Source organism: Martes martes, assembly GCF_963455335.1.
Source record: "Martes martes genome assembly, chromosome: X".
Classification (NCBI taxonomy): domain Eukaryota; kingdom Metazoa; phylum Chordata; class Mammalia; order Carnivora; family Mustelidae; genus Martes; species Martes martes.
Window position 1 is genome coordinate 101,041,727 of NC_137897.1, and position 27,333 is coordinate 101,069,059.

Here is a 27,333-nt window from a genome sequence, read left to right on the forward strand (position 1 = left end):
ACATTCTTTCTTCTCTAAAAGTGTACATTTTGTCTCTTTATGTAGACTGTAGCCTCCTTAAAAGCAGGGACTGTGATGGTCATATTTCTGCATTTATCAAAAGGCTTGGTACCTACAGCTGGGGCTTAAATAAATGCTTTAGAAATATCTAGAAAGGAAGGCTACCAGTGAGTAAGGTAAATAGATTAACCTAAGATTCCTACATATTCAAGACATTGAGTACCTGCTAAGTGTAAAGTGCCCATCCATTTTAGTGTGATAGAACCCCACTGGTAAAAGATGCCCAGATCCCTCTTCCTGCAAACCCAGAACACAAATCTGTTCTTCACACACAAAATTCTGCCTGGTCACATCCTGGTCACCCCTTGTCAGTATGGCCTCTGTGATCTGTGTCTCCACCCATGGGGATGGCTTTGCCTGAGCCATCCACAATCTTATACTTGGGGCACAGTATGTGTCAAATGACACAGTAATTGTGAAAATTGAGGTAAATGCCCAACTTCAACAGCAAACCTTGTGAGGTTCTGGTGGGAAAAAAAGTCAGCCTAGTGTTCAAGGGTCTTCTTAAAGTAAAAAAGGAAATGAGCCCAGTATGTACGGTTGCTGGGATATATGGTTGGCTTGATAGTGTAACAATCCCTGAGGAGACTGCTTCAAGCACTAAAAGCATCTGTGTGTACAGAATGTGGCTCCTGAGGACCTAGAGTATGTGGGACAGGCAACCACATGAATATGCCTCAAGGCCTTTCGTATACCCTCTACCTGGACTGGTCTCCCTCTGCCACCCCTCATCCTTAGCTCTTTCTTGGTCTTTGAAATCTCCTCCAAGAGGCCTATCTAAAATAGCTTCCCCACCAATTTTTTTTTTTTACCTCAGCTTTCATTCATAGCACTTCCCATGATCTGTCATTTTGAAATAAATTCATTCACTTTTATATTTTGTCTCTGTCTCTATATACTTAAATTCTCTATATACTTAGAATATAATAAACTTCAAGTAAGACATGGCTATATCTATTTCATTCCTCACTGTATCCCCACAGGACAGTTAGTAGTCAAATAATTGAGTTAAGTGATTATGAGGTAGTATGGCAGAGCAAAAATCGCAAGGAATTTCAAAAGAGCTAGGTTTCAACCTCAGCTTAGCCATTTACTAGCTGTGTGGTATCAAACGAACTGCTTAACCTTTTGGACCCTTGGTTTCCTTGGTTTCCACATTTTTTATATGAAATAATATCACCTACCTCACAATACTACTTGGAGAGAAAGAAAAACAAAACATGAATGAAAAAGTACTTAATAAAATGTCTAGTACAAATCTGAATTGTTTTAGTATTATGTGAGGTACCCAAAACAGTACCTCTGCTTTCTCTTTAGGATGCCCACCACAGGTACCTAAAACCCAGCCATCAGCCATATCCTTGGATTAATGCTATATTGGAGACATAATACATTGAAAACCATGTGAACCTTTAGTGCAGGCACTTGACCTTGTCATTCCCTGGCAGAGAGAAGGGTCCTTAGAGGATGGTGCCCAGGAGAGGCAGTCTCAGGCTGAGGGTTGATGGGAGGAGAACCTTGAAATGCCTTAACCTTGGAAGACTTTTAGAGAGTGCGGGCTGGGGGAGAGGGCACCTGCAGTAGGGGCCCTGCTCAAGCCAGGCCACTGAATTGTTAGGGAAAGAGAAATCACAGTAAGGAATGTGGAAGTGCCAGCTGCAAACTTTCTCTCCTTGGCCTGTGTGTATCTCAGGGTCACTTGACTTTACATAATCCATGTGTGTGCATTGGAGAGGGAAGTCAGAGAAGCCAGAGAGCAGGAAACGGACACCAAGGGAGCTGTACTTAATCATAATAACCATTAGTATTGACTTTGGTGCCATCTTAAAGGAGCCATTTGTTATAAGAACCAATAGTCAAAACCCCAAGTCAGCCAGGCTTTGTCGTATGTGCTCTGAAAGTAATGACATTTTGCTGTTCATTTGTTTTAATTTTCTGAATTCAAATGCAATTTGAAATCAATTCAAAAATTGATTTCTCTCTTCTAAACAAAGAGATGTTAAAAGGAGAAAGGAAGGAAGAAAAAAGGAAGAAGAGACAGGCTGCACTTATTGGTGAATCACATAATACCCCAACAGCAGGAACCCAAGGCAGTAATTATTCCCCTAACTGAGAAGCATGAAAGGAAAATGGGTGCAAATTATGATTGTATGAACAATATGTAAAACCTCTCTAGAGCAGAGGCCAGAAAATCACTTACCTACAGCTTCAACAATGACATAAACCTGGAAGAAACACAGTAAAGGTCAATTGCTTCCTGGTTTTTAAACTATCACCTCATTTTAATCAGCTCCCCATGCCATTCTGCATCTCCAGCTGGCTAACTGGCTAGCTAAATTACAGTTGTTTGCTTTTTCAACCAGCTCAAAAACAAAGTGGAAACAGTTGAATGATCTTGTAGTTAAGACAGTTTGGAAAAGGTCATCAGATTATTTTCTAGCCAGACCTTGTGAGGCTGTCTGCACCCTGATATGATCGCCACAAACCAGGGTCCGGCACTCTACAAGACCTTGGTTCTGTCAATTTCCCCAGGTTCTGGGGACTGGTTCAGACTAGCCAGACTCACACTAAACTGACTGATAACAAGGATCTCCAAGTTCTTGATAGATAATGGTGGGATGGACCTATCCAATAACCAGAACACTCTGGTCCACTATCCTGGTCTCTAGGAAAGAAACTGAATTCCTCAAACAACTCTAAAGAAAAGAAGATAAACATGAACTACATTAATTTAAATCTAGGTTCATGGCTTCATGTAACAATGCTTTGGGCCTTGATTTTATCATCTGTATAAAAGATAAAAATATTTACCACTTAGCATTGTTTTTTGTGATTTTTGAAAATATTTTATGCAAGGGAGGACATGATACAAATGGAAGTGGTTATTTGTAAGCAGTAAGAACGCAGTTTAGTGCACAAAGAATTTGAGAAAGGGGAACTAGAGAGTTCTGTAGACAGTTTTAGTCCGCATCTGGTAGAACCCAAAACATTCTACACTACACTAAAAGACTGCTTTTCTAAGGACTGAAAGGAACAGCACATAGTCTCTGTCCCTTGGACACATGGAGAAATCACAGATCTTTAACTCTCCTATTTTAAAATTTCCTTAGACAGGAAAAGCTTCCATCATTGTGACATCTCTTGAAGCACAGGCTGAAATTAGGGATACTGCAGGGTATCTTCCACAAATTCTCTTTGAGATGGATGCCTTCTGGGGACATTTCCCTATCTGCCATTTAGACATCCCCCCACCTCAACAGCTGCACGTTCATGCATCTGTCACTGGGCTGCTGCTGCCAAAAATTGCACTTATCTATTCAGGTAAGATTCAGGTTGCCTTTCATTTCACGGGAGTACTTTTCTGACCTGATCCGCCAGTTCTAGGGATGCTCCTATGTTGAGAACAATGAAGAATTCCCACTCAGAGCCAGGGCATGGAGAGGTGAAATTGGGGAGGGTCAGTGACAGCACAGAATGGGTGGTTCTATTTATTTTTTTTTAAGATTTTATTTATTTACTTGACAGACAGAGATCACAAGTAGGCAGAGAGGCAGGTAGAGAGAGAGGAGGAAGCAGGCTCTCCGCTGAGCAGAGAGCCCGATGTGGGGCTTGATCCCAGGATCCTGAGATCATGACCTGAGCCAAAGGCAGAGGCTTTAACCCACTGAGCCACCCAGGTGCCCCTCTATTTATTTTTTTTAAAGATTTTATTTATTTTGACACAGAGAGAGTGCAAGCAGGGTGAGCTGCAGACAGAGGGAGAAGGAGAAGCAGGCCTTCTGCCAAGAAGGTACCCTGACATGGGGCTCTATCCCAGAACTCTGGGATCGTGAACTGAGCTGAAGACAGATGCTTAACTGAGCTACCCAGGTACCCTGAATAGATGGTTTTAAACCACTGGAGGTTGAATCAGTTCTCTGGGACAGTGAAAACCAGTCATTATTCACAATGAGAAGACATAAGAGATGAGGAAACAAGAAGACTCTAAGTCATATTTCAGAAGCCAGAGTGGTAAGCCCAACAGGGACTTCCTACTGTCCTTAGAATCAAATTCAAGCTGTGTACTATGGATCCCAAAGTCCTGAGTGACCCAAACTCTTCAAGCTTCTCCAGCTTTATTTCACATACTCACACTCTATCCACTCACTATACTCCATCCACACAGCCCTTTATATTCTTTAGACTTGCCAAGTCATTCCCAGCCTGGAGTCTTTGCACTTGCTGTTCCTTCTTGTCTGGATCCCCCTTCTCCCCTATCTTTGTCTGGATGAGTTTTTCCCATCACTCAAGTTTCATCTCAAATGTCACCTCCTCTGACAGCCTTTCTACTAATGTTGCCACTCCCTCAGCCACTCCCTCTCCCATTACCATGTTTTATTTTCTTCATGGCACTTACCTGACATTCTATTACTTTTACCTTTATTGTCTGATTCTCCCACCACAGTAGACAGGACAAAGAACCAGAATAGGTGAGATTAAAGAATTGCAAGTCAGAACACTTAACAGGCTGTGGGGAGAGACAAATGCTTGAAGGCTAGGAGAGAAATGCCTTGTCTTGAGCATATGTATGAGCAGACTGGTTCTATTTAAATCAGCTGGGGTTAACATGAATGGAGTACCTACTATGTACAAAGCCCTTTGCATATATGAGTCCCTGCTTGATATCTCCATGGAGGGAAGGACTATTGCTCCATTGCTTGGGAGGAAACAGTATTAGAATCCCACATTCACTCCTCTCCTCTGTAGAAAGAGCAAACATTAATTGGGCAATATTAACCAGAAGGTATAGGGTCACTTCACTGAAATAATTATGTGGGCCTGTCTCTTTTCTCTGTAGCACATTCTCAGTTTCTAGTCTCCCATTCTGTAAGTCCACCTGTGTGGGCAAGAAAGAAAAAAGAAAAAAAGAAGGGAAGGAGGGAAGGAAGGAAGGAAGGAAGGAAGGAAGGAAGGAAGGAAGGAGAAGGAAGGTAGAACGAATGAGAAGGAACATAGGAAGGTAGGTAGGTAGGGAGGGATAAGAGGAAGGAGGGAGGAGGGTGGGAGGGAGGGAGGGGGAAGGGAGGAAGGGGAGGGAGGAAAGAGGGAGGGAGAGAGAGAAAGAGGGAGAGAAAGGGAGGGAGGGAAAAAAAGAGGGAGGGAGAGAGAGAAAGAGGGAGAGAAAGGGAGGGAGGGAAAGAGAGAAAGAGAAAGAGAGAGAGAGAAAGAAAGAAAGAAGAAAGAAAAGAAAGAAAGAGAGAAAGAAAGAAAGAAAGAAAGGAAGGAAGGAAGGAAGGAAGGAAAGAGAAAAGAAAAGGGGAGAGAAGAAAAGAAAAGAAAGACTGCATTCTCCAGCTTCCAAGCCTACAGCTAATTTTGATTTGGGGTAATCATAAGCCCCATTCTATCTCATGCCTAAACCATACCCTCTGGTCCAACTTTTAAAAGAGTCATGTCTTTTCGATATACACAGGGAAATGATGGAATGTGTGGAGTTGGACCACTGAGGTTTTTATCCTGGCTCAGCCACCTACTGCATGACCTTGAATAAGCTATTTAATATTTCTGTCTCTTAATTTGCTCCTCTATAAAATAGGAAAACTAATATCTATTTTGTAAGGTTGATATAAAGATTAAGCAATATGATAAAAAGTATCCTGCAAACCATTGATAATTTAATAAATTTTAGTTATCACTAATGAGGTACTAAAGGTACAACATTGATCTGCAACTAATTCCTTGTGTTCATTGTCAGTTAGAGCCAAGCAGGGTAGACTGGTAGACAGATTAGACTCACAAATCTCCAACATGGCCTAGAAAAGTTGGGGAATAAACACAACGGCATTTGGAGACTAAAGTACTATGTTAAGAGACCAAAGTACTATTTAAAAGACCACAGTTTTTGCTGTGGCCTCACCAGAATTTGTGTTTGGATACTTACATGTGGCTTCATCTGGTATGCTTAGGTCAAACCTTGGGCCTATTTGGAGGTCCACAGACTCCCTGGAGCTTCTCCCTCACAAACTCAACCTATTCAGGGGTATATAGGCTTCTTGTTTTATAATTAACCAGGAGTAAGTCGTCCTTTTCTGATATGTTTGCCAAGGGGCCTAATATCATAGGTAGTGAGGGATAGCCACTTACTCTGACACTGCATCTTCCCCATTCTCCTTCTACTTCTCCCATATCTCTTTCAAGCCTCTGTTTACTTATTGTACAGACCCCAAACTATGACTATTCCCCAAGTACGAGTATGTTGGCTTGTTTACTTTGTTCTTTTCCAACCCATACTCAGTAGACTCATCCACTGCCAAAGCTTCAGCTCTTACCTCCAAGCAGATGATTCCCTCACTGGACCTTATTTGAAACTATATTTTGAATCCATATTTCATATCTTCTACATGCAGTGCTGTGCTAGTAAATGTTTAACAGTCTGCTTATGTCAAGAAACTCTGATTTCTAGTTTTTTGCCAATTTCCATGCTATTTCCCACCATAGCCAATTTCAAGCTACTGTAGTGGGATCACTGAACACAGTTAAGAAGAGATGTTCACAACTGGTCCTCCCCAAATATTACAAACTGGACTCCCAAATCACTGTGGCTACAGACAACCTCTACTTGTTGGTCCCACTGTCACCTCAAACTCAACATCTCCAAAGATAAGAATCTGTCCACAAACCTTCTCTTCCAAGTTACTCTGTCAATGGTGTCTGTTAGAAGGGATATAACATTTCCCAGGTTTTAGGTTTCCCTAAAGAAGCTTCCACTAGAATAATATACATAGCCAGTCTGCAACCCCTCACTCCCTTATCCTCAAGGTTGGTGAGAATAATGAAAAACTGTTCAACTCAGTTCCTTCTGTTCCAGGGTTGGCAGACTCTAGCCCATAAACAAATCCACCCCACCATCTACTTTTGTTACTGAAGTTTATTGGAATACAGACATGCTTGTTCCCTTACCTACTGCCTATGGCTGCTTTCATACTCCAACAGCAAAGGGAGAAGTTGTGACAGGACCAATCATATGACCTGAAAAGCCTCAAATGTTTATTACCTGGCTCTTTGCAGAAAAAGTTGGATGACTCCAGTTCTGGGGCTTTTTCTATCAGATATGCCTTCACTGAGAGCATTGCTTTAGGTTGCTGTCATCCAAATGAGAATCCTACAGGATGATCTGTGTTCATGAAGGGGAAGGCTACAGTTGATCTGGTAGGCCAATTACTATAAGAAAAAATATTCATAATTCACAGGGTACTCATATTTTTATATCAATTCATTTATTGAGTCTTATTTCTCAGTTGGTTCTGAGCTCAGTAGAGGAATAAAGAAGTACTCTTTTCTGTCCCCCTAAAACCCAATAGTACTATTTTCTGACTCTCCAACTTAGAAATTGTCATCCTCTTACATCTTCACCCCTTCAACTGTATTATTCTGGCATATTTGCCTACAAAGTACCTCACACCTGCTGTGCTTATTCAGGCTCTTATCACCTCACCTATCTGAACTACTTCAGTAGCCCTTTCTTCTACCCCATTCTTACATACTTACTTGGTCTTTCTGCCTCCAGTCTCTTCTCATTCAGTGAACACTGCACTAGGCACCAGAAGTAGAGATGACTGGGGCACCTGGGTGGCTCAGTGGGTTAAGCCTCTGCCTTCGGCTCAGGTCATGATCTCAGGGTCCTGGGATCAAGCCCCGCATCGGGCTCTCTGCTCAGCGGGGAGCCTACTTCCCCCTCTCTCTCTGCCTGCCTCACTGCCTACTTGTGATCTCTGTCTGTCAAATAAATAAAATCTTAAAAAAAAAAAGAAGTAGAGATGACTAAGTAACTGTCCCACAGGTTTGCAATCATTCAGGAAGAAAGACAAGTAAATAAGCAATTGCATCACAGTGTGATAAATACTGTGTTAAGATAGTATTATTATAGCAATAGTATGCTATTACCAGATCAATCCTCCTGTAACACCACTTTTATCATGCTGCTTAAGAACTTATAGTGGCCACCTACTACCTGTAAAATAAAGCCTATTTATGTGCAAAGAGGAGAATGGAGATCATTTTGAGGGGGAAGGAATTTTGTTCCTAATTTTTAAAAATTTAAATTCCCTTTGAGAACAGGGAAACATTTGATAATGGGAGGTGGGTTTTAGTGTGACTTTTTCTGGGTGAGGGCCCATTTGGGACAATGCCACATTGTTAAATCCTCTCTGGGGAGGGTGTACTAACATAGGGATGTATAAGATGAGAAATTGACAATACAAAACAGCTTTTTGTCCTAGTTTGGTGAATTTAATTAAAGTAACTCTATACAAACCAATTTCAGAAGCGTAGGGTAGTGGCACACATGAAAAAGACTTTTACAAAAACATTTTTTTAAGATTTTATTTATTTACTTATTTGACAGAAAGAGAGTACAAGCAGGGGGAGCAGCAGGAAGAGGGAGAAGTAGGTTCCTGCTGAGCAGAGAGCCCAATGTGGGGTTCAGTCCCAGGACCCTGGGATCATGACCTGAGCCAAAGAAAGACGATTAACTGACTGAGCCACCCAGGGACCCCAACTTTCACAAAAGCTTTAAGGGCCTAAACCCCCATCTTATTTCATTAAAAGAAAGAACAACTGGGGCACCTGGGTGGCTCAGACATTGGGCATCTGCCTTCGGCTCATGTCATGATCCTTCCTGGGATCAAGTCCTGCATCAGGCTACCTGCTCACCAGGAAGCCTCTTCCACTCCCCCTGCTTGTGTTCCCTCTCTTGCTGGGTCTCTTTCAAATAAATAAATAAAATCCTTTAAAAAAAAGGAAGGAAGGAAGGAATGTAGGAAGGAAGGAGGGAAGAAAGAAAGAAAGAAAGAAAGAACGAACAGCACTCCTGAGTGGCCACAGGCTAAATTATTAATTATCTTGGGTAAACCAAGCAACAAATTGTGGTGTAGTAGTGTCTTTGCCCTACAACCAAAGGAGAGCTCAAAGCTTTCTTTCCATCTTCTGTAAGTCCATAATACATGAGGCTGAAAGTGAAAATGGCCTCCAAAAACCTAATCTATCCACCATGTTAGAAGATACAACTTCTGTATATTGAAGAGGACTAAGACAACTACTCTTTCCATTGCTTCTTTCTCGGAATTAAGTCTTCCTCCTCAAGCATCTAATAGGAGGAAATCATCACTTGTAAGGCCCAATAGGATCATGGTTGAACCCAAGATAAAGAAGGCTAGCAAGGACAGTTAAGGCCAGCTCAGCCCTAGACTTTAGGGGGAAGGGTCCTATTTTCTTTAGTTTTGTTTTTCTTTGTTGCATTTTGTAAAAGTGGTGATGATAATAACAGACAAATCTAAGGTTAGGGGGCGCCTGGGTGGCTCAGTGGGTTAAAGCCTCTGCCTTCAGCTCAGGTCATGATCCCAAGGTCCTGGGATCGAGCCCCGCATCGGGCTCTCTGCTCTGTGGAGAGCCTGCTTTCTCCTCTCTCTCTGCCTGCCTCTCTGCCTACTTGTGATCTCTGTCTGTCAAATAAATAAATAAAATCTTAAAAAAAAATCTAAGGTTAGGCCCTAGACAAAAAGAATCAAAGAAGCTGCTTGGTCTATTCCTGGTCTAAGCCATAAACATGAAGGACAAAAGTAGTCCTTTCAAATATAAGGTTTGGATTAACAAACCAGAAGAGGGGCATACAAAGAGGTTACAAGACCCTATACAGGAGTAGGACTGATAAAGTATAACTTTACAGTTAAGATCCATTCTCTGGAGTTAGACTACCTGGGTTCATCTTCCAGCTCTGCTTTTTACTAACTATATAACCTTGGGTAAATTTCTTAGCATCCCTGAGCCTCTGTTTCCTCATCTCAAAAGTGGGGAGACTAACAGCTTTAGTTTCATAAGGTTGCTTTGAAGATTCGATGAAGTAATTTTCATAAATGTTGTAGAACAACTGTACCCAATAAATGTTAGCTCTTATTACAAGACAATGTGCTTTCCCTGCTATAGATAGTCCTTGGCAGATGTAACAGGAAGGGCTGTGGCCATAGAGTTTGGGAGGTTCTGTCGTAGTTACACAAACACTTGAAAAATCACTAGGCTAGCTAAATACATCTCATTCCTCCCTTTTCACCTTCTCAATTTTATCCCTTGCTATGTTATTCCCCCTGCTTGAAATGCTTTTCCCTTCCTTTATCTCTACCTATCCAAACCTAACACAATTCTACCCCCTAAAACACCAGTGTACATAGGATCAATACTATACAATTTAACACTTAATTGTTCTTCAATCCTTTCATGATGCCTGCATTAGTCACTCCTATGAATTAAGACATTAAATGCCACTGTTAAAATGAAAATATCATCTGGTTCATAGTAGGCACTCAATAAATGTATAGGCACTCTAGAAAAGTGTTAGGGGAAGTATGCAAACATACCTCAACAACTAGGTCATTATCAGTCATTACTGAAACACACCTGGTATTACATTTGGTGGTTTGTAGACCATGGCTCCAGTGTCAGACAACTTGGATTCAAATCCCATCTTCACTGTTTGCTAGCTGTGTGATCTTAAACAAGTCACTTAAACTCTCTGGGTCTTGATTTCTTCATCTGTATAATGGGTATAAGAACAACCAACCTCATAGGTTTGTTGGGAAGATTTAACGAAATTGTATAAAGTATTTAGCAGAATGACTGTAAGTGTTGGCTTACATTTTAAGTGTTGGCTACTAATGTTACTATAAATTGCTTTGTTAGATTAAGTGAACAGGGCCTTCTTGAGATTGAATACAGAGCATACATACTAAAAAGGAGTCAAAACATGGGGTTAGCATGGAAAGGGTAATCCTAGAAAGGGGCTGTAGGGAGGGACCCTGGGGACCCAAGAGACGCCATACTGTGAAAGAGGACTCCTAAATTCAGAGCACTCAACAGCCTCCCAGTTTATCTTGAGCTGGTTCTTGCAGTGTCTAGAGTACCCTAGCCTGTCCCATGTTGTGCTCTAAGAAAGAGAAGAGCTAACATTGCATTTTTTAAAGACTCTCATTTGGTTTATTAAGTAATTAACTTCCTGATGCACAAAGGACAAAGCACTAAGGGGCCCTCTGAAGCCAATTAAAGCCCAAATGGCTAGATTGCTGTAAAGAATGGGTACTCAAGGAAAAGCCTTCCCTTTATGAGGCTACCTCCCACCAATCTACTAATTAGAGTAGGGAGAGGAAGAATGGATGGCAAGGAAGCCAGGAAATGCCAGCCTATAAGAGGGGTGGGAGGTATAGGAGCCAAAAGGAAATAAGGCAAAGCTGAGGCTGTCCCTTCTTAAGGCTCAAGCAGGAACCAGGCAAGTACAAAGCACCATATCTGAACCCCTGCTGGACTGGGACCACTGACCCTCTACAAAGGCCCAGAACCAACTTATAATGCTCTATAATATGATTATCCATAGCTACTTTGGAACTACAGGCTGGCCTCCCTTTGGGTCTCTGAATATTCCCAAGAGGCCCAGGTCATTGATACACAGCAGAGCATCATTCTAATGTTAAGATGAATCAAGCATAGTGCAAAAGATAAAGCCCCCAAAATGAGCAGCTTGGACTTTCAATAGATCAGATGTTACTCCCTTTCCATATTATTTGAAATTATATTTTAGATACATGTTGTTCTTCCCCACTGAGATAAAATTCCTTGCATTATAGAGCCATCCCTTACTCATTTTTCTTTTTCCCACTAGTGCCTAGAAAAGTATTCATGCAAAGTAAGTGCTCAATACATGTTTATTGAATTGAAATATGCTTGAATCTCAAAAATAGCTAAGGATGGGAGAGGGACAGAACTAGGAAAATAGTTTCTGGTCATCTGCGCACCCTTCCTTCTCTTTGTGGTTTTTCTGCTCAGTCACCAACACTAAAAAGTCTGGGCATGCCAAGATGTGTGACAAATTATACAAGAAATACAATGCAGTGAGATCTAGATTTCCTTATGTTTCCCCATTGTCCATAATGGTCTTACTTCCTAAAAAGTATCCCCTAAAAAAGAAAAATAGAAGACATACAATTTTTTTTATTTTTTAATTGAGATTCAGCTCTATCTAACTTGAGGCAATGTGGTTTAACAGAGCACAGACTTTAAAGTGTATGACCTTGAGCAAGTTACTTAACCTCTCTGAGCCTTTCATATCTGTAAAATGGCAGAAAACGACCCCATCTCATAGGTTTTTGAGGTTTAATCAAGCTGATACTTCCAATACACCTAGGAAAATGCCTGACAACAGTAAGCACTTTATAAATTTTAGAAACTGTCTGTATGAGGATTAAGTGAAATTAAATGAGATGATGCATGTAAAGCAGGGGTCACAGCTTATGTCTAATTAAGACCCAAACATGTTTGGGTATATCTGGTACAATCATCAACAACTGTAAAGAAAGCTATTTCTGCAAAAACTGAGGAAGCTCCTGAAGGAGAATTGTGGTAAGGGAAGGAATCAGAATCAGGGGGTGGAGTGAGAGGAGTAAAATAGCTTAGCCATTAGGGATCCTGAGTACAGTGGGGTATCTCTCACATGTATTTAATTTCCTAGCCCAGTCCCATATATCTGAATAGGTAGTAATGGAACAGATAAGGACATTATGTGTATTATTAAAAGCTGTGAGGGGGACAAAAAGATACTGAGTTAAGTAACTTTGGAGGTAAGTGGAGACAGTAAGACTAATACAAAAGGCACTGTACATAAACACCATACTCCATTTGAGAAAGTTGTTTCCCACAAGACTACAGTTTAACAATTTTGATACCACTATACATGTATACTAGATTGAATAATTAAGTAAATGGATGGCAGATAGTAGGAGCCTGTTATTTTGCTATTGGAATGGGAGGTCACAGATAATTAAGGGGAGAGGGTAAAATGATCCATGTGATAAGAGTTGGAGACATCAGTTTGGACTAATGTTTAGCTTAATATAAATTCATATGGTTACATGTAGAAATATTTATAGATATATGTATATATATGTATATACATGTGTTAGTATAGACATACATACCTCTTCACGCTGTCAGTTAAGAGGGTCTAGAAGCACTGACACCTCAATAGCAAAATGCACACCCAGTCCCCAGTTCTTTTTATCTAATACAATTCTCCAAAAAAAGAAAAAAGAAAAGAAAAAAGAAACAGGGCTCCACGGAGAAATGGCTGACTCTACAAATGAGGCATAAAATTAAGGAATTGCAAGAAATTAAGGAACTGTTTTGGAAAAAAATCTCTCTCGCTCGTGCTCTCTCTCTCTCTCTCTCACACACACACACAGGCACAATGTACAATGATGAGAGATTTATACCAAAGAAAAAAAGGGATGCAGATGTCAAATGAAAGATCTTTCAATGATCAAAGTGATAGCCATTTTAGCAACAAATAAATAAAATACTAGAAAAGTTAGGAGGAGGGGCAAGATGGCAGAGAGGTAGGAGACCCTGTTTCAACTGGTCCCGTAAAGTGAGCTAATTATCTACCAGAACACTCTGAACACCCATGAAATCAGCCTGACATGTAGGATTATACACTTTTGGATCTCTAAGGGGGCAAAAGACTCCAGTGAAGTGGTAAACCAGAGTGGGAATGTTCAGACTGATTTTGGAGGATAATCAGAAAGGGGAGGGAACCACCAGAAGTGACACATTGGAAAGTAATACACCAATAGAGTGCCCTGTGACTGGGGACGAGCATTATCTTGGAGTCAGGTTAAAAGCACTCAAAAAGAGCAAAAGATCTTAAGGGGCAACTGATGGAATCAGGTGGTCATGGGCACGGGCCTAAGCCCATGGACCAAGGACAGCCACCACTGGCAACCACCCATTCCAGATAGAGTGCAGTTGAGCCCCCCATGGTTGCACGGCTTGCATCACAGCTCAGCTGGGCACACTCCCACCCCCGCATGAGGGAGTCTGATGAGACTGCCAGCTTGCACTCCCTAGAACTTTTGCGCACTATGTGACTGGGGTCTGACCCACACCCTGCCGGCCCTTAAAAAGCTCCATTCTGGAGCTAGCTGGCAGTCTCTAGGACCAGCTGAGGGCCTGGACTCTCCCAGCCTCTGTGCAATCACCCAAGTTGGCAACTTGAGGTCTTCAGTCCCTAAAGAGGCAACCACCAGAAGCAGGCTCCCTGGACCAATATTGCTCATGGTTTTGGCATAGGTGCAGAGACAAGCAGAAGCTTCTCAGGAGCAGTGACCCCCGAGACAGTGGCTGGGGACAAGCTCTGCCTGTGGGAGGTTGCATGTCTCAGTGGAGTATGCAGAGGAGGAGTCTGTGTGTTCTGGACCACACAGAAGGGAGCAGACTTAGGCTTCTCTCTGAGACAGAGGTCTGGGTGCAGTTTGCTTTCCTCTAAACCTCCAAAAGGCCTCAAAATGCAACCAAAGGAAAACAAAACAAAACAAAAAAACCTATAGAGAACAAAAGCCTGAAAAACCTGTTTCCACAGAGCCCAGCCCCTTGATAGGGGGCAGGAGAACTCAACCCAAGCAAAACTGCCTGAAAACCAACAGGCCCCTCCCCTAGAACATCAGCCAAAAGAACTACAGGACAACGACCATAGGGTCCCCATAAAACTGTAAAACTCCAATATCAGGGGAAAATAATATATTAAGCTACCAGTCTTGCCCTAAAACCTGTGTATTTCATAGATACAACTTTATTTTTAATTTGTTCTCACTATTCTTGTTCTGTATAATTTTTTTGAACCTCCTTACCATCACAACTAGAGGTTTAATACAACATATTCCATAATAACCTTTTAACATGAACTTTACTCATGCATATACATGTGTTTTTCTTTTTCTTTTCTATTTTTTAATAAACATATAGATATAAGCTTCAATGTAATCCTCTTTCCCTAATCAATACTACCCCTATATGTAAAAGAGCTTTAGCCTCCCTTTATCTCTGGAAAGTTGAGTCCTTTAACAAAGATATCAAGACACACCCAGGAAGAATCAAAATAACCTTCCTTGCCCACATCGAGGATTTATAACCACCCTCCCATCTCTTTCTTCTGTCAGTGTCTCTGTGTATTTGCTCTCATTCTGGTATTATATAAATCTTATACTTGGGGTTCATTTTGGCTGCTTTTTTTCCTTGTTATTTACTTTTGTCACTCTTTTTGTTTGTCTACCTTATAAATCTTACCTTTGAGGCCCATTCTCTCTGGGTCTTGTCTTTTCTCTCTCCCTCTCTCTCTCTCTCTCTCTTTTTCTTTCTTCTTTCTTTTTGGTGGTGACTTCCAATTGCTCAGAACTGTTCCAGGGTGCACCTTGCCTGGATCGTGGTTGATATATTCAGTTACACATCCCCTCAACCACCTCTCACCAAAATGAATAGGAGGAGGAATACCCAACAGAGGAAAAATTCAGAGACTGTGCCCTCTCCTTCAGATCTATTGGATATGGACATAAACAGTATGTCATAAAGGGAATTCAGGGTAACAATTATCCAGGCAAAGGCTAGATTGCAGAAAACAATTAATGACAACATGGAATGGATTAGGACAGAAGTGAAGCCACCCAGGAAGAAATTTAAAATGCTATCAATGAGATCCAATCTAATCTAAATTCTCTAACAGCTACGGTAACCAAGGCAAAAGATAGAATTAGTGATCTAGAGGACAAACTGATAGAGAAAAAGGATCAGGAGGAGGCCTGGAACAAACAGCTTAGAAGCCATGAAAACAGAATTAGGGAAATAAATGATTCCATGAAACATTCCAGTGTCAGAATTATTGGGATCCCTGAGGGGGAAAAGAAAGAAAGAAGACTAGAAGATATAGCTGAACAAATCCTCCATTAAAATTTTCCCAATCTGGGGAATGGAACCAGTGTTTATGTTCTAGAGGCAGAAAGATCACCCCCCAAGATCATAGAGTCTAGAAAGACCTAGAGACACCTGATTGTGAAAATGATGAATCATAATTTTAGACAGAAGCTATTGGAAGCAGCTAGGGGGAAAATATTCCTTATGTACACAGGAAGGCCCATCAGAATAACATCAGACCTGTCCACAGAAACCTGGCAAGCCAGAAAGGGCTGGCAAAACATATTCAGGGGACTAAATGAGAAGAATATGCAGCTGAGAATACTTTATCCAGCAAGGCTGACATTCAAAATGGATGGAGAGACAAAGAGCTTCCAAGACTGGCAAGGTTTAAAAGAGTATGTGACCACCAAGCCGGCACTACAAGAAATATTAAGGGGGGTTCTATAAAAGAAGAAAGAACCCAAGAGTGTCATAGAACAGAAATTTACAGAGATAATCTATAGAAACAAGGACTTCACAGGCAACAGGACATCAATAAAAATATATCTTTCAATAATCACTCTCAACATGAACAGCCTAAACATTCCCATAAAATGGCACAGGGTTGCAGATTGGATAAAATGACAGGACCCATCCATATGTTGTCTACAAGAGACCCATCTTGAACCTAAGGATGTATCCAGACTGAAAGTGAAGGGATGGAGAAGCATCTTTCATGCCATTGGGCCTCAAAAGAAAGCTGGGGTAGTGATTCTCATATCAGATAAATTAGATTTTAAACTGAAGACTGTAGTCAGAGATACAAAAGGACACTACATCATTCTTAAAGGGCCTATCCCCCAAGAAGATCTAACAATTGTAAATATTTATGCCCCTAATACAGGAGCAGCCAACCACATAAGACAACTGTTAATCAAGATAAAGAGTCATATTGATATGAATACATTAATAGTAGGGGATCTTAACATGCCACTCTCGGTAATAGATCATTCAAGCAGAAAATCAATAAAGAAACAAAATCACTGAATGACACATTGGACCAAATGGACCTCATACACACAAAACATTCCACCCTAAAACAACAGAATACCCATTCTTCTCAAGCACACATGGAACTTTCATCAGAATGGACCCCAAACTGGGTCACAAATCAGGACTCAACCAATACCAAAAGACAGATTATTCCCTGCATATTCTCAGACTGCAATGTTTTTAAACTGGAACTCAACCACAAGAAAAAGTTTCAAAGGAATTCAAACACTTGGAAGCTAAAGACCACCCTGCTTAAGAATGTTTGTATCAACCAGAAAATCAAAGAAGAACTTAAACAATGCGTGGAAACCAATGAGAATGAAGACATTTAGGTCCAAAACCTATGGGATACAGCAAAGGTGGTCCTAAGGGGAAAATACGTACCCATCCAAGCCTCCATCAAAAAAAAATTGAAAAATCCAGAATATACCAGCTCTCTTTACACCATAAAGAACTGGAAAATCAACAACAAATTAAGCCAACTCCACACATAAGAAGGGAAATAATCAAGATTAGAACAGATCAATGAGATAGAAACTAGAGACACAGTAGAACACATCAAGGAAACTAGAAGCTGGTTTTTTGAAAGAACCAATAAGATTGATAAACCACTGGCTAAACTAATCAAAAAGAAAAGATAGAGAACCCAAATTAATAAAATTATGAATGAAAAGGGAGAGATCACGAGGAACACCAAGGAAATAGAAACAATCATCAGAAATTATTATCAACAGTTATATGCCAATAAGTTAAGCAACCTAGATGAAGTGGATGCATTCCTGGAAAACTATAAACTTCCAAAACTGAATCAGAAAGACATTGACAAACTGAATAGACCAATATCTAGTAACAAGACTGAAGAAGTGATCAAAAAAATCTCCCAAAAAAACAGGACCTGACACATTCCCTGGAGAATTCTGTCAAACATTCAATGAAGAAATAATACCTGTTCTCCTGAAGCTGTTTCAAAAAATAGAAACAGAAGGAAAACTTTCAGACTCTTTTTATGAAGCCAGCATTATCCTGATCCCTAAACCAGGCAAAGACCCCACCAAGAAGGAGAATTTCAGACCAATAACCATGATGAATATGGATGCTAAGATTCTCAACAAGATCCTATCTAATAGGATCCAACAGTACATTAAAAAGGTTATCCACTATGACCAGGTGGTTTTTATCCCTGGGATGCAAGGGTGGTTCAACATTCGCAAATCAATCAATGTGGTAGAACAAATCAATAAGAGAAGAGAGAAGAACCACATGGTCCTCTCAGTTGATGCAGAAAAAGCATTTGACAAAATACAGCACCGGTTCCTGATTAGAATGCTTCAAAGTATAGGATAGAGGAAACATTCCTCAACTTCATAAAATCTATCTATCAAAGTAAATATCATCCTCAATGGGGAAAAGCTGACAGCCTTCCCTTTGAAATCAGGAACACGACAAGGATGTCCACTCTCGCCACTGTTGTTCAACATAGTATTAGAAGTCCTAGCAACAGCAAATCAGACAACAAAAAGAAATAGAAGGTATTCAAATTGGCAAAGAAGAAGTCAAACTCTCTTTGCAGATGACATGATACTTTATATGGCAGACCCAAAAGCTCCATCCCCAAACTACTGGAACTCATACAGCAATTCAGTAATATGGCAGGATACAAAATCAATGTACAGAATTCAGTTGCTTTCTTATACACTAACAATGAAAATATAGAAAGGGAAATTAGAGAATTGATTCCATTTACTATAGCACAAAGATCCATAAGATACCTAGGAATAAACCTAACCAAATAGGCAAAGGATCTGTACTCAAGAAACTACAAAGCACTCATGAAAGAAATTGAAGACACAAAAAGATGGAAGAGCATTCCATGCTCATGGGTCAGAAGAATAAACACTGTTAAAATATTTATACTGCCTAGAACAATCTATACTTTCAATGCCATCCTGATCAAAATTCCACTGGCATTTTTCAAAGAGCTGGAACAAACAATCCTAAAATTGTATGGAACCAGAAGAGACCCCAAATTTCTAAGGAAATGTTGAAAGAGAAAAAACTGGGGGCATCATGTTGCCTGATTGCAAGCTTTACTATAAAGCTGTGATCACCAAGACAGCATGGTACTGGCACAAAAACAGACACACAGACCAGTGGAACAGAGTAGAGAGCTCAGATACAGACCCTCAACTCTGTTTTCAAATAATCTTCAACAAAGCAGAAAAAAATATCCAGTGGAAAAAAGACAGTCTCCTCAATAAATGGTGATGGGAAAATTGGTCAGCGATGTGGGGAATAATGAAACGTGACCATTCTCTTACACCATACCTAAAGATAAACTTGAAATGGATTAAAGACCTCAATGTGAGGCAGGAATCTATCAATATCCTAGAGGAGAACATAGGCAGTAACCTCTTCAACATCAGCCACAGCAACTTCTATCAAGATATGTCTCCAAAGGCAAAAGAAACAAAAGTGAAAATGAACTTTTGGGACTTCATCAAGATCAAAAGCTTCTGCGCAGCAGAGGAAACAGTCAACAAAACAAACAGGCAATCCACAGAATGGGAGAAGATATCCTTAAATGGCCCTACAGACAAAGGGCTGATATCCAAGATCTATAAAGAACTCCTCAAACTCAACATACTCAAAACAGATAATCATGTCAAAAAATGGGCAGAAGATATGAACAGATACTTCTCCAAAGAATACATACAAATGGCTAAGAGACACATGAAAAAGTGTTCATCATCACTAGCCATCAGGGAGATTCAAATTAAAACCACATTGAGATACCACCTTACACCAGTTAGAATGGCCAAAATCAACAAGACAGGAAACAAGAAGTGTTGGAGAGGATGTGGAGAAAGGGGAACCCTCTTACACTGTTTGTGGAAATGCAACTTGGTGCAGCCACTTTGGAAAACAGTGTGGAGATTCCTTAAGAAATTAAAAATAGAGCTACCCTATGACCCAGCATTTGCACTACTGGGTATTTACTCCAAAGATACAGATGTAATGAAAAGAAGGGCCATCTGTACCCCAATGTTCATCGCAGCAATGGCCACAGTTACCAAACTGTGGAAAGAACCAAGATGCCCTTCAATGGAGGAATGGATAAAGAAGATATGGTCCAGGGGCGCCTGAGTGGCTCAGTGTGTTACAGCCTCTGCCTTCGGCTCGGGTCATGATCTCGGGGTCCTGGGATCGAGCCCCACATCGGTCTCTCTGCTCGGCGGGGAGCCTGCTTCCCCCCTCTCTCTGCCTGTCTCTCTGACTACTTGTGATCTCTGTCTCTCTCTCTCTGCACCGAATAAATAAATAAAATCTTTAAAAAAAAAAAGAAGATATGGTCCATATATCAATGGAGTATTATGCCTCCATCAGAAAGAATGAATACCCCACTTTTATATCAACATGGATGGGACTGGAGGAGATTATGCTGAGTGAAATAAGACAAGCAGAGAGAGTCAATTATCATATGGTTTCACTTACTTGTGAAGCATAAGAAATAACACGGAGGACATTGGGAGATGGAGAGGAAAAGTAAGATGGGGGAAATCGGATGGGGAGAGAAACCATAAGAGACTGTGGACTCTGAGAAACAAACTGAGGGTTTTGGAGGGGAGGAGGGTGGGGAGTTGGGTGAGCCTGGTGGTGGGTATTATGGAAGGCATGTATTGCATGGAGCACTGGGTGTGGTGCATAAACAATGAATTTTGGAACACTGAAAAGAAATAAAGTGGAAAAAAAATACTAGAAAAGTCTATACTCGTATCCCATGGTAGTTACATTCTACAAAGTCTCTGTGAATGGTGACTTAGCAAATACTGAACCATTTCTCCTAGCAAAAATACAGAGTTAGGTTCCTATAAGCTTCTTGATATACTGTTTTCTTTGATCAATATAGAACCTTGTTTTAATGCAGGTTTCTATTTAAAGGCAACTTGTTTAGTATATACTGTTGAGTCTTTAACAGCGGACTCATGGACAAGAGCACTATAATTTATGTTGGAACAAAGCTAACATACATATTTTCTCCATCATAGCCTTCTTATACTTGGGGACACGAGATAGCACTTTGGCAGTAAGCTTGGGGGCCATTTTAAGCAGTGAAATCACAAATAAAAATCACAAAAATGGTGAAAACATGACATTAAATATATGATAAAAAGCATACTTGTTTAAAATATGAGAGGTGAAACAAGAAGGCAGAACACTGTCTTGTTTGACCTCAGCTGGGAACATGTACTTTAGGCTGCTAAAATTTTTTGTTGCTCTGCACATGTTTGATAATTAACATGATAATGCCACAAATTTTGATTTGATAGTTACAAAAATTTTTAGCTAGTAAGCAAATTCAAAATACAGAATCTGAATAATAAGCATTAAGTATACTAGGTTATAACCTAGAAGTTTAAAATAAATATCCATGAGTCCATACTGATGTAAATAGTTAAATAAAATAACAGATAAGGAGGAGACCAATTCCTGTGCATAAGATTCCAAAAATTTATGGTAATAGTCCATCCTCAAGATACTCCTCACTCCTTAAACATTGGCTATGCATAGGACTTCCTTCCAAAGAGTACAGAAAATCGTTTTTTTTTTTAAATAGTAACTTTACAATGGAGAAACCTGACAAACACTACCTCAGCCAGGTAATAAAGTTCAACAACTGTGATATGTCACATTGATAGTAGGTACCTTTGATATAATGTGATGAGAATGGCACTTTACCTGTGTGGTCTTCCTCCCCCAAAAAATCTATATCCCAAGTCTAACCATGAGAGAAACTTTAGACAAATCTCAATTGAGGGGCATTCTATAAAACATTTGACCAGTATGCCTCAAAACTGTCAAGGTCATCAAGAATAAGAAGTCTTAGAAACTGTCACAGCCATGAGGAATTGAAGGAGATATGACAATTAAATGTAGTATGGTATCCTGGATGGAATACTTGAACAGAAAAAGGACACAAGGAAAAACAGGATAAATCTGAGTAAAGTATGGACTTTAGTTAATAATAACACATTAATATTGATCCATTAATTGTGACAAATGTATTCTAATAACGTAAGATATTAACTAGGGGAAACTAATTATAAAGTATATGAGGACTCCTTGTACTATCTTCTCAACTTTTCTGTAGATCTAGAAACTACTCTGAAATAAAAGTTTAGTTAAAAAAAAGTTGTAAGGTTATCAGCAGTCCCGCTTGAGAACCCCTTCCAAAAAAGCATAATACAAAGCAAGAGAGATACATTCTCCCCTACCTTAAGACAAATTATCCAGACACTCTGGCAACATGAATAGTCCTGTCCTCTGTTGTCAGTACCCAAAAGAGGAGCCACAGGGTCAGGAGGAGACACTTGAGCTCAGCAGAGTAGGGGAAGCACCCAAGAAAAAGAAGAGCCTTAATAGGAGATAGTAAGAACAAATGATAGCCAGTTAATGTGCTGCAAATCACCAACAACACATGACAGACTTGTTTATGATCGCAGGGGAAATACCAATTAGGAACTTCACGAAAAATTTAAGAGACACAACACAGGACTGGAATCCTGCAAGCAACAGTTGGAGAAAGAGTCAGTGGTATTGAATTATGTACCATTATTATAAAGATTGCTGAGAACTAAGGAATCTTAGAGGTTACACATGCAGTGCCTAACCCATTATAGTTCCTGAAAAAGTTCAGTTGCCTCCCAATATGCCAAAGTTGTCCCATCCCAGCTCATAGGAGCTAACTGTTAAATCTTCAGAAATTTTATGAGCTAGTTGTTAAACACAGCTATTATTAAAAATTATATATATATATATCTACAATTGTTATATTAAAACCAAAGGAAATACTCAAAACATATCATTTCTTCAATATTTTTCAATATTATACTATATTTTATTATTCTCTATGCCCTTGAGGTTATTTACATGTATAGTCTCTGTAAGATGGAAATACCCCATCTTATATGCTGCTACACATCTCTTCCAACCTCTTCATTCAGTGCCATCAAAGCTATAGTTTCACATCAGCCATAGAGGGAAGTATTTACAATGTGGGAATTTGAAAATTCAAAAAAAAATAAAAATAGAAAAGCAAGGTTTGATTTATCACTTTGTTGATTGTCTAAACTAAAAAAAAAAGTGATGGGTAAAGTGTGAACACATATTATATTTAAAACTGTTGCTTTGGAGGTGTGCCTGGATAGCTCAATCAGTTAAGCTTCCAACTCTTGGTTTCAGCTCGGGTTGTAAGATCAAGCCCCACGTCAGTCTCCATGCTCAGCATAGAGTCTGCTAGTGATTCCCTCTCCCTCTGACCTCCCCAAATAAATAAATACAATCTTTTAAAAAAAAAAAACTGTTGCATTGGGATATTGGGGAGCTTGGGAAAATGGCTAAGTATGAGGACCCTTAGCTCACCTCATCCCATGTTTACAACTAGATATCATCCATACCCAAGTCAAAAGACCAGAGAGCAATCTGAAGACTGGGAGAACAAACTCCAGAACAAAATACAGAAAAGAAGTTATATCTGAAAAGTTAGGAAATTCAGAAAGGCAGAGGGAGGTTACCCTCAGGAGAGAGAGGGTAGAGAGGGAGGGAGAGAGGGAGCTGTGCATTTTGAAGGGCAGAGAAACAGGTCCTTGCACCAGGGAGCACATTGGGAAGACTTATACCCATAAAGTTTGGCTTTAAAAACAAGAGGGACTAAATCCCATGAGTCCATAAAACCAGTGTTACTTAGAGCCTGGAGATTTAAAAGTCAGCTGACTCAGCACCAGGTGAGCTAAGAAGGCAAGTGATAGGTGAGTCACTACCCTTAAAGAGACAGCAGCCTGTGCAGAGATGCAACATAAAAATGGCAGTTTATGGGGCACCTGGGTGGTTCAATTGGTTAAGTGTCTGCCTCCAGCTCAGGTCATGATCTCAGGGTCCTGGGATCAAGCCCTACATTGGGCTCTCTGCTCAGAGGGGAGTCTGCTTCTCCCTCTCACTCTCTCTCTGTGCTTTCTCTCTCTGTCAAATAAATAAAATCTTTTTAAAATGGCAATTTATACAACAAGAGGGGCAAATGGGAGACAGATCTGTTCAAACTGATTTCAGAGCATGTTGGGGAACTTCTTTGAAAACAAGGAAGCTGACAGCACCATTTTCCTCCCCTGCCCCCCCCCCAGCATAAATACAGAGCTATGTGCAGGAGGCAGGGCTGCACAGATACTTGTAGCTTTGGCCCGGGGCTCAGGGCAAATTTTGTTAAAATTATACATGTTTGCCCGGCCACCAGCTGAAGATCTGCTGCCACACACCTTGCCCAGCTGTAACCCATGTGCCCCTAGCCACTGTTATGCACTGCACCCAGCCCCTGGGTACACAGCTGCCACCATGTACCCTGCCCAGCTGCTGCACAGCACTCAGCTGTGCACCTACAACCATTGTCTCATACCAGGCCCAGCCACACCCAGGAGCCTCAAATGGCACACCCAACCTTGCATTCCCTGGCCACCCCATTAAACAGACCCCAGTTGACACAGTGCTTTGGGTAATCCAATATAGAACTAGTGGCCCACCACAAATTTTGCTAACGTCACCACCCTGCTCCCAAGTTCCCCACTGGGTCACCTCAGAGCTGCCCTGCCTGGGTCTCACTAACACCCCAGGGAACAAGCAGAGACAACAGTGGGCAGAAGGTCAGGGCAGATACTTGTAGGCTTTGCCCAGGGCTCAGAGTTGGCCTGCATGGGTCTCACTAACACCACAGGGAGCAAGCACAGCCAACAATGGGCAGAAGGGCAGGGAAAATGACTGTGCTGAAAGGAAAAGTGACTCAGACACAATAGCAAGGCATAAGCAACTCTCATCAAGGGCCAGATTCTGATGAACAGGGGACACTGCACTGCAGGTATTCCAGGGCCTCCTCTACATAAAATCCCTACTTTTAAAATTGTTTTATTTATTTGGCAGAGAGAGACAGCACAAGCAGGGGGAGCAGCAGGCAGAAAGAGAACCAGGCTCCCCTCTAAGCAAGGAGCCTGATATAGGATTCAATCCCAGAACTGTGGGTTCATAACCTAAGCCAAAGGCAGATGCTTAACCTACTGAACCACCCAAACATCCTAAAGTCCCTACTTTTAAAAGCAGAAGACATAGCTGACTTTCTTAGCACAAAGAAACAGACAAAGAGAGGCAGACAAAATGAGGAGACAGAGAAATTTATCCCAAATTTTAAAAAAAAAGGACAAGACCACAGCCAGAGATTTAAACCACACATATATAAGTAACATGATGCCTGATAGAGAATTTAAAGCAATGATCATAATAATACTCACTGGACTTGAGAGAACAATGGAAGACATGAGTGAGACCCTAACACAGAGATAAGGAACAACATAGAAAAAGAAAGGCTCAATAAATGAAATAAGAAACCAACTTGATGGAATGAATAACAGGAAGGAAGAAGCAGAGGAAAAAAATAGTGACCTATAAGACAGAGTGATGGAAAGTAATCCAACTGAACAAAAGAGAGAAAGAAGAATTACACAAAATGAGAATTTATTTAGGGAAATCAGTGACTCCATCAAATGTAACATTTGTATTATAGGAGTCCCGGGAAAAGGAGAAAGAGGGGCAGAAAATTTAAAATTTTTCTGAATAGTAGCTGAAAACTTCCCTAACCTGGGGAAGGAAAGATATCCAGATTCAGGAGGCAAAGAGAGCTCCTATCAAAATCAACAAAAGCAGTCTGACCCATATCAAGACATTGTAATTAAATTAGCAAAATGTGGTGAAAAAATCTTAAAAGCAGCAAGTCAAAATAAATCCATAACTTACAAGGGAAAACTCATAAGGATGGCAGGAGATTTTTCAATAGAAACTTTGCAAACCATTAGGGAGCAGCATGATACATTCAAAGTGCTGAATGGGAAAAATCTGCAGCCAAGATCACTCTATCCAATAGGCTACCATTCAGAACAGAAGGAGAGATGAACAGTTTCCCACACAAACTAAAACTAAAGTAGTTTGTGACCATCAACCCAGCCCTGCAAGAAATATTAAAGGGTACTCCGACTAGAAAGAAGAGACCAAAAGTGACATTATTCAGGTAGGAAACACAAAAGCAGGAAAAATTAATATTTCTATAAAAAATCAGTCAAGGAATTCACAACATAAAAGGATGTAAAATATGACAATGTATAACTAAAATTCAGGGAGGAGAGGAGTGGAAAATGTGTTCAAATGAAAAGGACCATCAGTTTAACATAGCAAAGATCAAAATTTCTGTTAAAAAAATCAGTCAAGGAATTCCCAAAAAAGGATATAAAATATAAAAACATTTACCTGACATATATGGAGGAGAGAATAGTGGATTCAAACTTAAATGACCTTTAACTTAATATAGACTGCTATATGCAGAAGAGGTTTATATAAACCTAATAGTAACCATATATCAAAAACACTAATAAATGTGCAGAGAATGGAGAAAGAAATCCAAATATATCATGAAAGAAAATCAGCAAAACATGAAAGATAGAAAGACAAGAAAGGATCAGAGAAAATCTTCAGAAACAATGATAAAATAAGTAATAAAATGGCAATAAATTCATATCTATCAATAATTACTTTGAATGTAAATGGATTAAATGTTCCAATCAAAAGACATATAATGATAAAATGGATAAAAAGAAAAACCAATTGGCTCAGTTGGATACAGAGCTAACTTAAAAAAATAAAATGTCTCCTAAAAAACAAAACCCATATACATGCTGCAAACAAGAGACACATTTTGTTTTTATTTTATTTTAAGATTTTATTTATTTATTTGAGAGAGAGAGAATGAGAGAGAAAGAGAGCATGAGCCAAGGAGGAATAGAGGGAGAGGCACAAACAGACTTCATGCTAAGGATAGAGCCCGAAACAGGGTTTGATTCCATGACCCATGAGATACCAGCCTGAGCTGAAACCAAGAGCCAGTTGCTTAACTGGCTGAGCCACCCAGATGCCCCACAAGAGACTCATTTTAGACCTAAAGACACCTGCAGATTGAAAGTGATAGATGGAGAAATATTTGTCATGCAAATGGATGTCAAAAGAAAGCCAGAGGGGCGCCTGGGTGGCTCAGTGGGTTAAAGCCTCTGCCTTCAGCTCAGATCATGATCCAGGATCCTGGGATTGAGCCCCACATCGGGCTCTCTGCTCAGCGGGGAGCCTGCTTCCCTCCTCTCTCTGCCTGCCTCTCTGCCTACTTGTGATCTCTGTCTATCAAATAAATGAATAAAATCTTAAAAAAAATAAAAAATAAATGTTTGATAGAATTCATCTATGATGCCACCTGGTCCTGGACTTTTGTTTGTTAGGAGTTTTTTGGTTACTGATTCAGTTTCTTTGCTGGTTATTGGTCTGTATAAATTTTCTATTTCTTCCTGTTTCAGTTTTGGTAGTTTCTATGTTTCTAGGAATTTATCCATTTCTTATTGGTTGTCC